The sequence below is a fragment of the Seriola lalandi genome, unplaced genomic scaffold (genome assembly GCF_002814215.2).
Source record: "Seriola lalandi dorsalis isolate HSWRI2012SDOR001 ecotype SW California unplaced genomic scaffold, Sedor1 jcf7180002054425, whole genome shotgun sequence".
In the NCBI taxonomy this organism is placed as follows: domain Eukaryota; kingdom Metazoa; phylum Chordata; class Actinopteri; order Carangiformes; family Carangidae; genus Seriola; species Seriola lalandi.
In genome coordinates this window covers 3,105,580-3,118,084 of record NW_019524978.1, presented here as the reverse complement: position 1 = coordinate 3,118,084, position 12,505 = coordinate 3,105,580, and positions in this window count along the sequence as shown.

The window sequence follows — 12,505 nt, the reverse complement described above, 5'->3', positions numbered from 1 at the left end:
GAAAAAATAATGTTAAAAAAAATATATTAAACCTTCTAAAGGAAACAAGTGTGTAAGTTACCTCCAAAGTAGAAACTGACTAATGATCCATTCAGTGAGTAACAGCCAGCTCAAAGTAAATGAGATTCTGGGAAGAGAGAAGAAGAGGAGACAGTGCTGTTTATCAACCAAATACAGACCTGGCCAACAAACTGGAAACAACCTGGTAGTGATTTTACAAGACAAAAGGTAGTCTGTCTTTGCATTACACAATTCGAGCTCTACTGTTGAACAATGTGCTGGGCTGCATGTGCATGATGATGATATAATGGTGTATTTGGAGAGCTGAGGAGAGTTGGCTACGCGTGAGAGGTGAGGGAGATGGAGAGGCATGGAGAAACAGATATGGGAGCTCCCGGGGAGAATGATGGGAAGATGAGAACTGGAGGGACATAAATCTGAAAGTAAGCAGACCCTCAAAGAGCGTCTGCTGGCGAGACAGAGAGAGAGAGAAAGAAAGAAGCAAAGAGGTGGGAGGATGCTGAAAAGCAACAAAAGAAAAGATTATGGAAAGGTGCACGTGGGAGTAAGAGACATAGCAGGAGAGAGATCATAAATTAAACATGGAGCAATCGATTCTGTGGAGAGAATCATTGTATGCGCTGTGTTCGGAGCTGCTGACCTTCTCCAGTTGTTGGCGGAGAAAATGTACATCTGTCAACCTGCAATCAGCCTGCGTATATGATGTAGAGATACAATGTTGATTTGTTGACACAGCCTGTGAGGTAAGCAGCACTGGATGAGTGAATAGAGAAATTATTCTAAAAGAAAAAGACTTCAGCTAAATTTACCCGCTGTATGTTGCAATGCAATCCTGTACCTCATACCATTGTGAACTCCAGTGAGAGACCCACAGTACTGGGAGGTGACCCCTCCAACAAGCTGTCCACTATTCTATGATTATTTAATGTAGTAGATCTTTATTCCGATAATGATCACAATATTCAAATCAGATTCAGCCCAATCAGAAAAAAGCATCAGGTAAACACCTTGGTAGCCCACCTCCAAAGAAATTGAAATGTGTTTGTACCTGCAAGACAGATGAAATTACTCATGTAAACTCTCCAGTTACTCATCTCCAGGCACGTCCTCTTTTCTTACAACTTCGTAAGTTAGTTAGTTCCCATGAAATTGTAAAATGTGGTTGGTGTCAGAGTTGGAATTCTTGTTTAGTGAAAAACGTGTGTGAGCACAGTTGAGACAGGTTTGTTTGACTTCAAAAAGCCATGCTGGAGTGTTGAATTCCTATCACTTACTGTGACGTATGTAAACAAGAAATCTTATCTCATCATTTCATTCAGTCCCCATGAAAGACTTTGGTGGTAGTCATCAATTACATTTGAACTAAAAACATTTGGCCCGCATAACCACAGCAACTGAGTTCTTTCACCCTCCGAAGCCAAAATGAGTAAGTTCAGTATGTCCTGGGACCCCCAGGTCATTAACACTTACAGAAACCCCCCTCGCATGTTTGGCCCATAACACACCCACGTGCAAACCTGTCATTATTCTCCCTGCATCTCCTGCGCATGAGACCGGGGTTCGCTTACGTCCACATACATGCTGCATTTCCTGGCATCTGTAATGTGTCACCTTTTCAGGAATGGAGGAAAAAGCTGCTCAGTTTCACCACTGACCTCAAAGAATTTTGACATGGGACAATGCATCATCACTGCACATGTAGCGATTGAAAAATCACGTCTGCTTTGGGTCCAAGTGAAGAGTAATCACCAAATTAAGATGGTAGACTCTGTCATCAAAGGGATACTGACGTCTTATTGGCTCCCTAATACATTTGCATGTCACAAATTAGCAGCACGAGGTATCAGATTAAACTGTTCTAACAGGAAAATTAAGCAGGTTAAGGTTGAAATGGCCCGGAGGAATCTCTGTGGTGGTCGGGTCGTCCTATGTAAAATAAATAGAGACTGAGCAGTTTATTTTCACTGTGGCTAAATAGGGGGAACTGAGGGAGAGAGCAAGAAAGAGAGGAAGAGAAGGAGAGAGAGAAAAGGGAGAAAGTGGTTTATTTTCACTGCGGCAAAATGGGTTTGTTTTAACTGTGCAGTGTTTGGAGTTGGAGTTATCCCCTGTGTGAGCCACGCACAGAGTCAGAGGGAGAGGGAAAGGGAAGGTGGACAGAGTGACAGGAAGGTGTAACACAAGAAGGTAAATCTGAAACTGAGGGAAAAGTTGGGGGAGAAAGGGAGAAGAAAGGGCTCCGAAACTCATATGTTCATGCTTAGTGTTGGGAAATCAGAGGATGAAACAAAAGATCCCAAGTGTACAACTGCTGTGCCACAGCCAACTTGATCTAATACTGAGCCCCTCTATTAGACTCTGTCTCACACTATCACAAAACACACACACACCATTCTGTGAGTGTGAATGAGTATGTCGAAAGGCAACTCTGCTGCTGACGCATTCACAGCATCATGACGTCACCGCTCTAATTGATCCCTGCATCTCTGCACAGAATAAAGGACTTTTTTTTTTTTTTTCTTTTTTTTTTAACTCTGTTCCTGGAATAATGAAATCTTTTTTAAGCATAAAATGGTTCTGATTGTTGGGCTTGAGTAAGATCATTACATAATTCAGCAGTTCTGCCATCAGGGAAACAACATCAATTTGATTCAAACAGTGTGCAGGGGGTAAAAATGACACTGTAAAAACACTGTCATGGTGGATATGAGGTTGTTTTGAACAAGTTCAAACAAAGCATCATTCACAATGTAAAAAAATCAAGCCACATACTTTTTTTTAAGAGTAGCTATCTTTGAAGGAAAGACACCAAACATGTGATCTGTATCTGAATAAGGAAAAACACATTGATGCAGACAGAACACATTATTATCATAATGCGATCTGATCAGCCGGACCACATCTAGTTAGACCTCAATGGCGAACAGCATTAGTTATAGCAGCGCAGCGAAATCTTGTTTACATTAGGTCCATTCACATCTATATAGGTGTATAATGTGCCCTTCATGATACACTCATGCCACCATTGTTTACTGCTGCAGCCCCCCCACCACCACCCCAAATTTGACTTTACAAAGATTTAATGTTCATCTACTATATTTGTTTTGAGAGTGAGCAAGCCCATACAAAGTAATGCTTTCTCCCCCAAATCTGACAGTATAACCATTTGCTATGAGTCATGAATTCCTTGGTGTAACTTAAAATACAGATCCAAAGCTTATAGTTACTGTAAAATCCAGGTAGGTGTCATTTTGTCAGTTGGTGCCCAGACTTGCTGCACTGATGAATATCTCTGCCCCCTTTTGCCAGATGAATCAGGACAGTTTAGGTTTTGTTTCTGTCCATGTTTATACCGTAAAACAGACAAGAGAAATATCCAGAGAGGCCACTTCAAGACAAGATACTCGCTGTTCACTAAGGACCCTCTCTTTGGAAAATCTTCTGGGGTGCATGAAGTAAAACAGAGGTGAAGTAAGGTTAGCAGAACTGTAACATACTGAGTTTGCCCGCTGCCACATACTCTTGTTACAAGACCCAGATTTCCAAGCACTTTGTGCCCAAGTTATCTTGACTTATGAGACATTTTCTTCCATATCATTCACTTTCCTAACATGTTGACAGGATCTGAACCATTATGTATGGGGTGGCCAGTGAGGATAACCATGATGCTTGTCAGGACACATTACTTAAACTGATGTCATCCAGGAAGGAACTGATAGGTCCCTAATGTAGGGCTTAATGAAATGATCCTTAGGAGCTACTACAAAGAGTAAAAGATCATAAATTACCATGTGCCACACATGGTGAAAGACAAATCAAATGACTGTTGACCAAATGGCAATCAGGCCATAATAGATCTCTGTCAGATATAACATGGACAGGCTGCTGCTGCTCACAAGATTCTCCTGTGTTCACATAAATATAATTCTAAATCATTGCTGCAGCTTCTTGCATTCAGTCGAACGCACACAGTTCTGTATTCGGTCAAGCACTGGCTGATCAGTGATAACATGCTAATTGCCATCCTAATGTGAAAAAACCTTTTAATTAAAAACAATCAGTTTAAATTACATTGGAAAGCATAGTCTTGGCTGTTGAGTCCAGAGCTGATTATGTATTCTGGCTGTGAGCCTTTCACTTCAAATCAGTATTTGAAGTAAAACAGGCCATTTTAATAGAGTATATCTGTAGCACCTGAAATGTAGCCACGCCCTTTCAACATTTGTCTTGGCAGTGCTCTTGGCGAGCACTGGGTGAGTGTCCAGCCTGTTTTCTATCAATCACCGCAGGGTTACACTTTACTCTCCAGAAGGCGTGTGTTAAACTTCAACTGGACCACAACTCCTGTAACCAAATCCGACTGGAGAGCAATCATCTGTAGCGTCCCATCAACGTCTCCACCCCAGACAAGCAGATATTTCATTTTTATGTGTGAATTGTTCATATTCGGCACTTTAGTAAGAAAACAGGGAGTCACAGAACCAAAGCACTTCTAATAGCTTCAGCATATTACTGTGAAGCATTCAAACTGAAATCCAAATATACATGTTTCATTTGATAGGATCTAAATGAATCATATGAAAAACAACAGGTTTTCAAGTTTTTTTCAAAGGTTATCCATCCTCACAAAAAGGCATAATCTAAGGGCAAAGATGCTCACAAAGTTATCTTGCAACATAAATATAAATACATGTAGGTTTTTTGTGCAAAAAGCATTAGTGTGGACATAAGGCCAAAACTGAGGAAAAGAGTGTCAATTTTAGTGGGAATAGACATGATCGAGGTATTACTCAGCAAAAGAGATGCGTGGCCTCTCTGAACTGACTCATAGCACGTCTGACACAAAGTGAGGATGGATTTGCCCTAAAGGTGTTAATCACCCTCTTCAAAGGCCACACTGAGACAAGGCAAAACATGAAACATCATTCACTTAAATTACAACAAAAGCAGAGACCCATTAACTCGAGACTAAACTGTACTTCCACTTCCAAAAAAAGGAGACTTCACATTATTTGTTCACATGCCATGCCAGAGTTTAAGACTGGGAACAGGAGAGCCAAGGTCGATCTCAACTGACCTTTATCCTGCCTTTATGACAGGGGTTTAACTACTACCACCAGAGCTGCTTCTTCAATGGAGCTGTCTTTAATTTCCTACAACCTTTGCGTTGACTCTGATGGCTGATGATTAAATGAGTGGTAGAAGTACGTAATTCAAACCAGTAATTACTACAAATCTGAACAAGTCAGAGATTTGCATGAGTAAGAGATTTTGTGCATCTCGTTGTGTTGAAGATGTTCTGTATAAGTATATTCTAGATTGATCACAGTACCTTCAGGTTTTTGTTAAAATACATCCTCCACTTTTCCTATACTGGAAAAGAGATGCAAAAATGCCGTGAGAACACATGTTGCAGGCTCATTTAATATGTCATGAATGTACACTATGCATCATATAACACACAGATGAACCTCAGTGAGTTATAATATGATCTAAAATAATTTGGTTTATGACCAAATACCTGCAAAATTAATCACAAAGCCACCAGCCTTAGCTGTACTTTGTGTTTAGTGCTGTTTACTGCCTGTGTTTATTTAAGCAGGGCTGAATTCAGTCTGAATGTGGCCTTTATGTGATATTTCTCTTAGTGTGTGGTTTAAATAGGGTTTAAAACATGTGAAGACTAACCTTGCTGAGAGCTAAATTAATTTTTTAATCAAAAACCAAATGCAAAACTTCCCTTTGAAATATGATGAGAGAAACCTGAATGGAGATAAAATAAAAAAATGAAGAAAGATACAAAAGACAAAAAGTGTGCTAATGATAAATAAGGCTAAAGAGAAGGAACTTGCAGAGAATACAGGCGGAGACGAAGAAAAAAAATCAAGAGAAGTCCAGTTTTCAGGTCAGAGAATTACTGGTGACCGTGAATGAGAGGGTCCGAGAGCCATGGGTGAGATCAGTGGGTGGGTAGGTGGGACTGAGAGGGGGTGGTATGTGGTGGCTGGAACCGCTGGATTATTGATCACTGCAGGCACCAGTCCATCTCACCCTGGACAGCTGCGGCTTGTCCACTCTGACCCCTTGATGAAATATTAGTGCACTTCAGCAGCATGGCCTGTATTCTCCCTGCTTTATCTCCACCAGGCCTGCTGGGAAAGGAATGAAAAACGAAAGATTGACAGGCCTTCTCTTTAAAAGCTGTGACAAAACAGGACTGCAGAGGCTTTAACATGAAGGCTGAGGACGCGTAACTCAAATAGCTCCCTGTTAGCAGGTATGCCTTCCCCTTTGTAAGATGCTGTCTATTAGATCATGGATGCTCTTTTAGTCTCTTATCACTAACTTAGCAGGCCTCCTGAAGGAAGACTGTTTGGAATGACAGCACTAAAAATGATAGGACTCCCTTTATAGTGTTAAAGTAGGAAGCAGGGTTTACAGATCACTGACAGTGATGTATCTGGAAGACACAGAGCTGATAGCCTCTCCGTGGCTGTGCTTTGGTCCCTTTTAGGTGAAATCACAAAGCATTAATGATCCATATGCAGATAAGTGAGTCTTGAAGTATTCTTACTGTGTTTTATTGTAAAATTTTGGTGGGATTTTATATTCTATTTTCATTTTTAATACACTGATAATGACACAACTTCCCAAATGGTCACTTTGTCTCTTCGGTGTGATAATTACAAGTGTGAAAACTGACAAAAAGCAAATGAAAATGCCAAACAAATCTAATCCCGATTTCTTTAGTTCAGTTTAAAATGCCTTTTTTTTTCCTAATGTTGCACAGTTTATGGTCAGACAATTCTTGCTATACTTGCACCTTAAATTAATTGCATGCTCTAATATTACAAAAGTTTACATTATAATTCAAAGTTTATATAAACATATCAAGTTTATATGAATCATGATGCTTCTATGCAGTGGTCAATGACAATTTTACATTGACTTTTGACTTTCACAAGAGCTTCCAGGGGTCTTTACAAGATTTCAAAATAAATAAATGCAGATGATGATTAGTCATCTCCGTTTTCATATGAATAAATCCCATGAGGGTCTAAGCTGAATGAATGAATGAATGAATGAATGAATGAATGAATGAAATTTATTCGAACAAACGTGCAAGAATATATACAACCAATAGTAACAAACAGAAAACATAATGCAGGAAAGGTAAATGATAATCCTCAACAAAAGAAAAAAGGAAAAGTAGCTTTCTTGCCGACAAGCTCGAAACGGAGTCCTACCCCCCAAGCTTAACGTTATTGTTTTCAAAAAAATATATACATATATCAATAAATAAAATGCATACCCAATGCCCATTAAGTTAACTGGCAAATAAGGAAATCATACTTACAAATGATAATACAGCCTATGTATACACATACTCATGCATATACACATACATATACATATATACACCCATAACTATATATATATAAACACAAACACACACATATATACATATATATTTATACCAATATATACATAGAACCCCTAGATCAGGCGAATAGGAATCTACCAAGTGTCAGTTAGGTCCTCTCTTCCCTTTAAGCAGTAAAAACGGTGTGCTTGTATTTGCTCTTGAATTGAGCAATGTTTGGACATTGTTTTAATTTTACATCCAGACTGTTCCAAAGTCTTACTCCATTAATTGAGATACAGAATCTTTTCCTTGTGGTTCTAAATCTGCAAATCCTGAAATTTAAAGGTTCCCTTAAATTATGTTCTCCCTGTCTTTCATAGAACATGTTCAGTAAGCTAATGGGTAATAAATTGTTCCTTGCTTTGTATAAAATTTGAGCTGTTTTAAATTCCACAATGTCGTAGAATTTCATGATCCGGGATTTGGCAAATAATGGGTTGGTGTGAGTCAGGAAGTTTACATTATGAATTATTCTGATACCTCTTTTTTGCAGTATGAAAAGTGGCTGCAAGGAGCTTTTATAAGTACTGCCCCACACCTCTGTACAATAATTTAAATAGGGTAAGACTAGCGAACAGAATAGAATGTGGAGAGATTTATAATCTAGGAAGTGCCTTGCTTTGGAAATAACAGAGATGCTCCTAGATAATTTACTACAGATGTATTTAATGTGAGATTTCCAGCAAATTTTGTGGTTTATTATCACCCCAAGGAATTTAATTTCATTTACTTTTTCAATGTTAACACCCCCAATTTGTATCCCAGTTTTATAGTTAACCTTAGTATTACTGAATATCATATATTTAGTCTTGTTCAAGTTTAATGATAATTTATTACTGTCAAACCAGAATTTAATCTGTTTAAATTCGGAAGTGATTTTGTCCAAAAGTTGCTGTAAATTCTCACTAGAACCAATAATGTTTGTATCGTCAGCAAATAGGATACATTTGAGTATTTTAGATATTTTACATATATCATTTACATACATGATAAATAATTTAGGTCCCAACACTGACCCTTGTGGTACACCACACACAATGTCCAGACTTCTTGACTGATGTTCTCCCATTTTCACAAATTGTTTCCTATTCTCCAAATAGCTTCTTACCCACTGTAATGCTATTCCCCTGATCCCATAACGTTCCAATTTGTTAAATAATATTTCATGATCTATTGTGTCAAATGCTTTTTTTAGATCTATAAATACCCCCACAGCATAACTCTTTTTTTCTATAGAATTGGTAATTTCCTCAATGAGTTCAATTAAAGCATGTGATGTTGATCGCTTACTTCTAAATCCATACTGACTGTCAAAGAGCAAGTTATGCTTCTCTATGAAATTATCTAATCTGCAGTTGAAAAGTTTTTCCAGAATTTTAGAGAATTGTGGGAGCAGGGAAACAGGTCTGTAATTTGTGAATTGGTGTTTGTCTCCAGTTTTAAACAGGGGAATAACCTTAGCAGTTTTCATATTATTAGGAAATTGACCATATTGTGTGTGGGGAGAGACTCAGAGCAACGGAAGCAGAGGAAACTGAGGTTGATGACTTCATGACATGCAGCTGGGAAAGATAATATTGATGGTATATTCCTAATAAAACAATACAGGCATATACATGTATGCCAAAATATGTGTTGTGTTAAAAAAGACATAAATAAAATAAAATAGCAGTGAAATCATTGACGAAACTATAGTTCTCCGGGCCTTCTGACACAATGTTTAGGGAAGTGTGTAATGATGAATTGTTGCAAATTTTTCTTAAATATTCCTCTGGAATGAAAATTAAAGTCAATACCAGGACTTTTTAAATAGTCAACTTTGCACCACAGGCCAACAAAGGTCCAGACCTCTACATGTTGCAGTCTTCTTGCTGGAGGCTTATGAATGTTTCAGACCCCTTCATTTTGCAGGTCTTTCATACATGACTTTCCAGCTGGTTCTGCGACCGTAGACCTGGAGGGTCAAATGTGACCCGTGAACTTCTGGGATCCTGGACCTGACATTCTGCACTCTGACCCCTGAGGCTAGAGATCACACAGGCGATTATGCCTGGCCACTGACCACGTCTGAATCAAAGGAAAAGCAAGGCTTTGGTTTACGCACCAGTGTGTCATGCAGATAATTATGGCCACTCATTCAACAAATCAACTTTAGGATGAAATGAAGGAGCGCAGATGTGGTATATGTCTGTGAGAGAGAGAGTGTGTGTGTGTGTGTGTGTGTGTGTGTGTGTGTGTGTGTGTGTGTGTGTGTGTGTGCATTTCTGTACAAGAGAACCAGCATGTCTTACACCAAAGGTGGAGGTGTTGCAGAGAGAGAAGAATTTGACCCAATCTTCCTGTGATCTTCAACTAGCAGGGGTCCGTTTCTGTCACATGTTCACCTGTCTGTTCAAATAAGACCAACGAGCACAGAGAAAGGTCCAATGAGTGGTCAGACAGCTGGACATACTGATAATGTAATGGGTTAAAGCCTGCATATCACTTGCCAACATTATCAAAGGCTCTTATTCAGATCTCAGATAAGATGTAAGATAAGATCAAATGATTTTATTGGGTCACTGCTGCAAATCTCAAAATTAAGACAACATGAAGATAAAGCTAATTAAAAGGTTAAAATAAGATGTAGATAACATTTAGCCTACAACAATAAAGCTAGTACAGGAATAAAGACAGGGTGCATAAGCAGCAGGCTTAGTTTTTTTGCATAACAACTGTCTTCTTTTTTTTTTCTCTTGTTAAAATCTGATAGAGACACTTTCCAAAATGTGTTTGTATAGGCATTAAACTGCAGGATATCCCTTTAAATAGGTGGCCCAGAGTTCACATTATATACGCATGTGCGCCTTGCTTCATTTCCAGTTCATATCCTTTATTGCTTGTCATATTGTGTCTTCCAGTTTTCCCATCACGCCCCATTTTTTGAGAATAATCAGCTAGGGCAGCATTAGCTCAATGATAGAGCTAATGCTGCCCCACATTCAGGTTCAGGTCGTAGATTCCGATCACCCAAGGGGTGAATTGAGACGGTCGTAGTGCGCACTTCCACCCCCCTCTGTTTTTTAAATTTAATACATACATTACATCATTTCTACATGTCTTCTGAGTGACCTTACAAAGACCTCTTAGACAACACACTTTGATATATGAAGGGCAGGGCTTTGGTGAAACATCAGTAACTAATGTCATGCCTATGATCATTAATTCACCCTCTGTGACTGCAGTACAGTTGAGTTAGGGCCGATCTTGCTTGGTGCGGTGTGTGTGCCATGTGTTACTACATGATGTCATGGGATGGTGTATAAATAACACGCCACATGTCGGAACATTTTACATATCATGTCTACACATTTTAAGCTTTATCCAGCTGCTGCATCTTTTGATGACTACCCAGCATCAAAAAAGCATTTAACTGTTTTTCTTCTCACATAATGCATGATGGCCCTGTTCATTAGGACAGTGTGGTCTGTAGTATGCAGCTATGTGTTTGAGAGCTGAGCACAAGAGAAAATAAATGTAGCTCAACTAAACACAGCAGACAGCTCCACAGGGTCCACAATGGCTTGATAAGTGAGGAGAAGGTGACTGGCAGTAATGAGCAGCGGCTGTTTGCCAGGTTAAAGTATTCTCACAGTGGTTTGTGTGAAGTCTTGCGTAACAGTGTTTGCTCCATATAATAATACAGATTCACGAAAAAGTAGAAAGTTTAGAAAGTTCATATGAGATTGGGAGTTAATTCTTGACTTTGGAAGCAACATTAATGGAAAGTCCTTATCATTTGCATCACATATGGGCAAAATGAATCTGCTGAAAAAGATTGTGTGATTGAAATTTGTAGAAAAGCTACTACTGTGATTTTTTTTCAACAATGTTCATAGAAATTGAAATATTGAGGATCTACAAAGTAACACTTCCATTCATTGGCAGTGGAGCAGGTTGTAACACATGGTCTTCACCACCATGAATGCCTCACTTCTTATCAATTAAAATCAGTTGGCCACAAAAACAGAAATAAATAAGGGTTACAAACTCATCAAAGGTTTCCTGTTACGTCAACTTACTTTAACATGTATGCTGAAGACTAACGGGATAATAAGTGTCCATTACAACATGGAAAATATTTAACTGATAACACATGAAATACATAAGTCATTATATCATTTAACACTCACAGTGCCGTTTACGTCTGTTATATGACTTATTCCATCCTTTGTCGCATCCATTACAGGAAGCCGCGCACAATGAGGCCTGCTTCTCTTTAATATCAGCTTCAAGTCTCACTGCTGTTAGTGCTCATTTACCAGACAAAGGCTGGGTTTCCACTGCAGTGGCTGGAAGTGTTTTCTAATCAGCTACAGCTTAAGATGCTTTCCTGTACTCAAGGCCACCAGTTGACTTTAATGAGTCATGTGTCTTTACAGAGAATAGTCAGATAACCAATGTTATTTCAAGTGTTATAAGTTTAAAAAACCTGTTTGTCATCTCAAGACTGGAAAGTAGTTCTCTGTGTTTACGTGTTTGAGTGCGTAGCAAAGCAGATTCCACAACTGATTTTCAAGAACAGATTTCATGAACAATTGAAAATAAATGTGAAAACAGACGAATGACTATTGCATTAATGCCGAATGACTAGCAGAAATGTCAAACATTTTGTTATCCTCTCAGTAAATCTTTCAATATTTTTTCAACTTCTTGCAATTACATCAGTTTTAAGGTCAACGTGTAAAAGCTAAAAGAAACTCATACTTTTGACATTACGCTGTGTTTGATGCAAATAACTCCACAGCCCACTAACCACCACGTTTCCAGCCAGTCAGAAAGAAGCCATGACTAACTTACGGCCCTCATTTGGCTCTCAGATAAAAGCCACCGAGTCCCCTGAGTAAAACCATTACTCTGATAACAGCAGCTCTTTGAAGCGGAGGAGAGGATAGCAGAGGCAGTAAAGAATGACCAGCAGACTTCCTGCTTCACACAGGTCGTTCAGACCTGCACAGTTATACGAGTGTGTTCCACTGTGACTGACAGAAGGGAAGTGAGACGAGAGGTTGGGGGGGT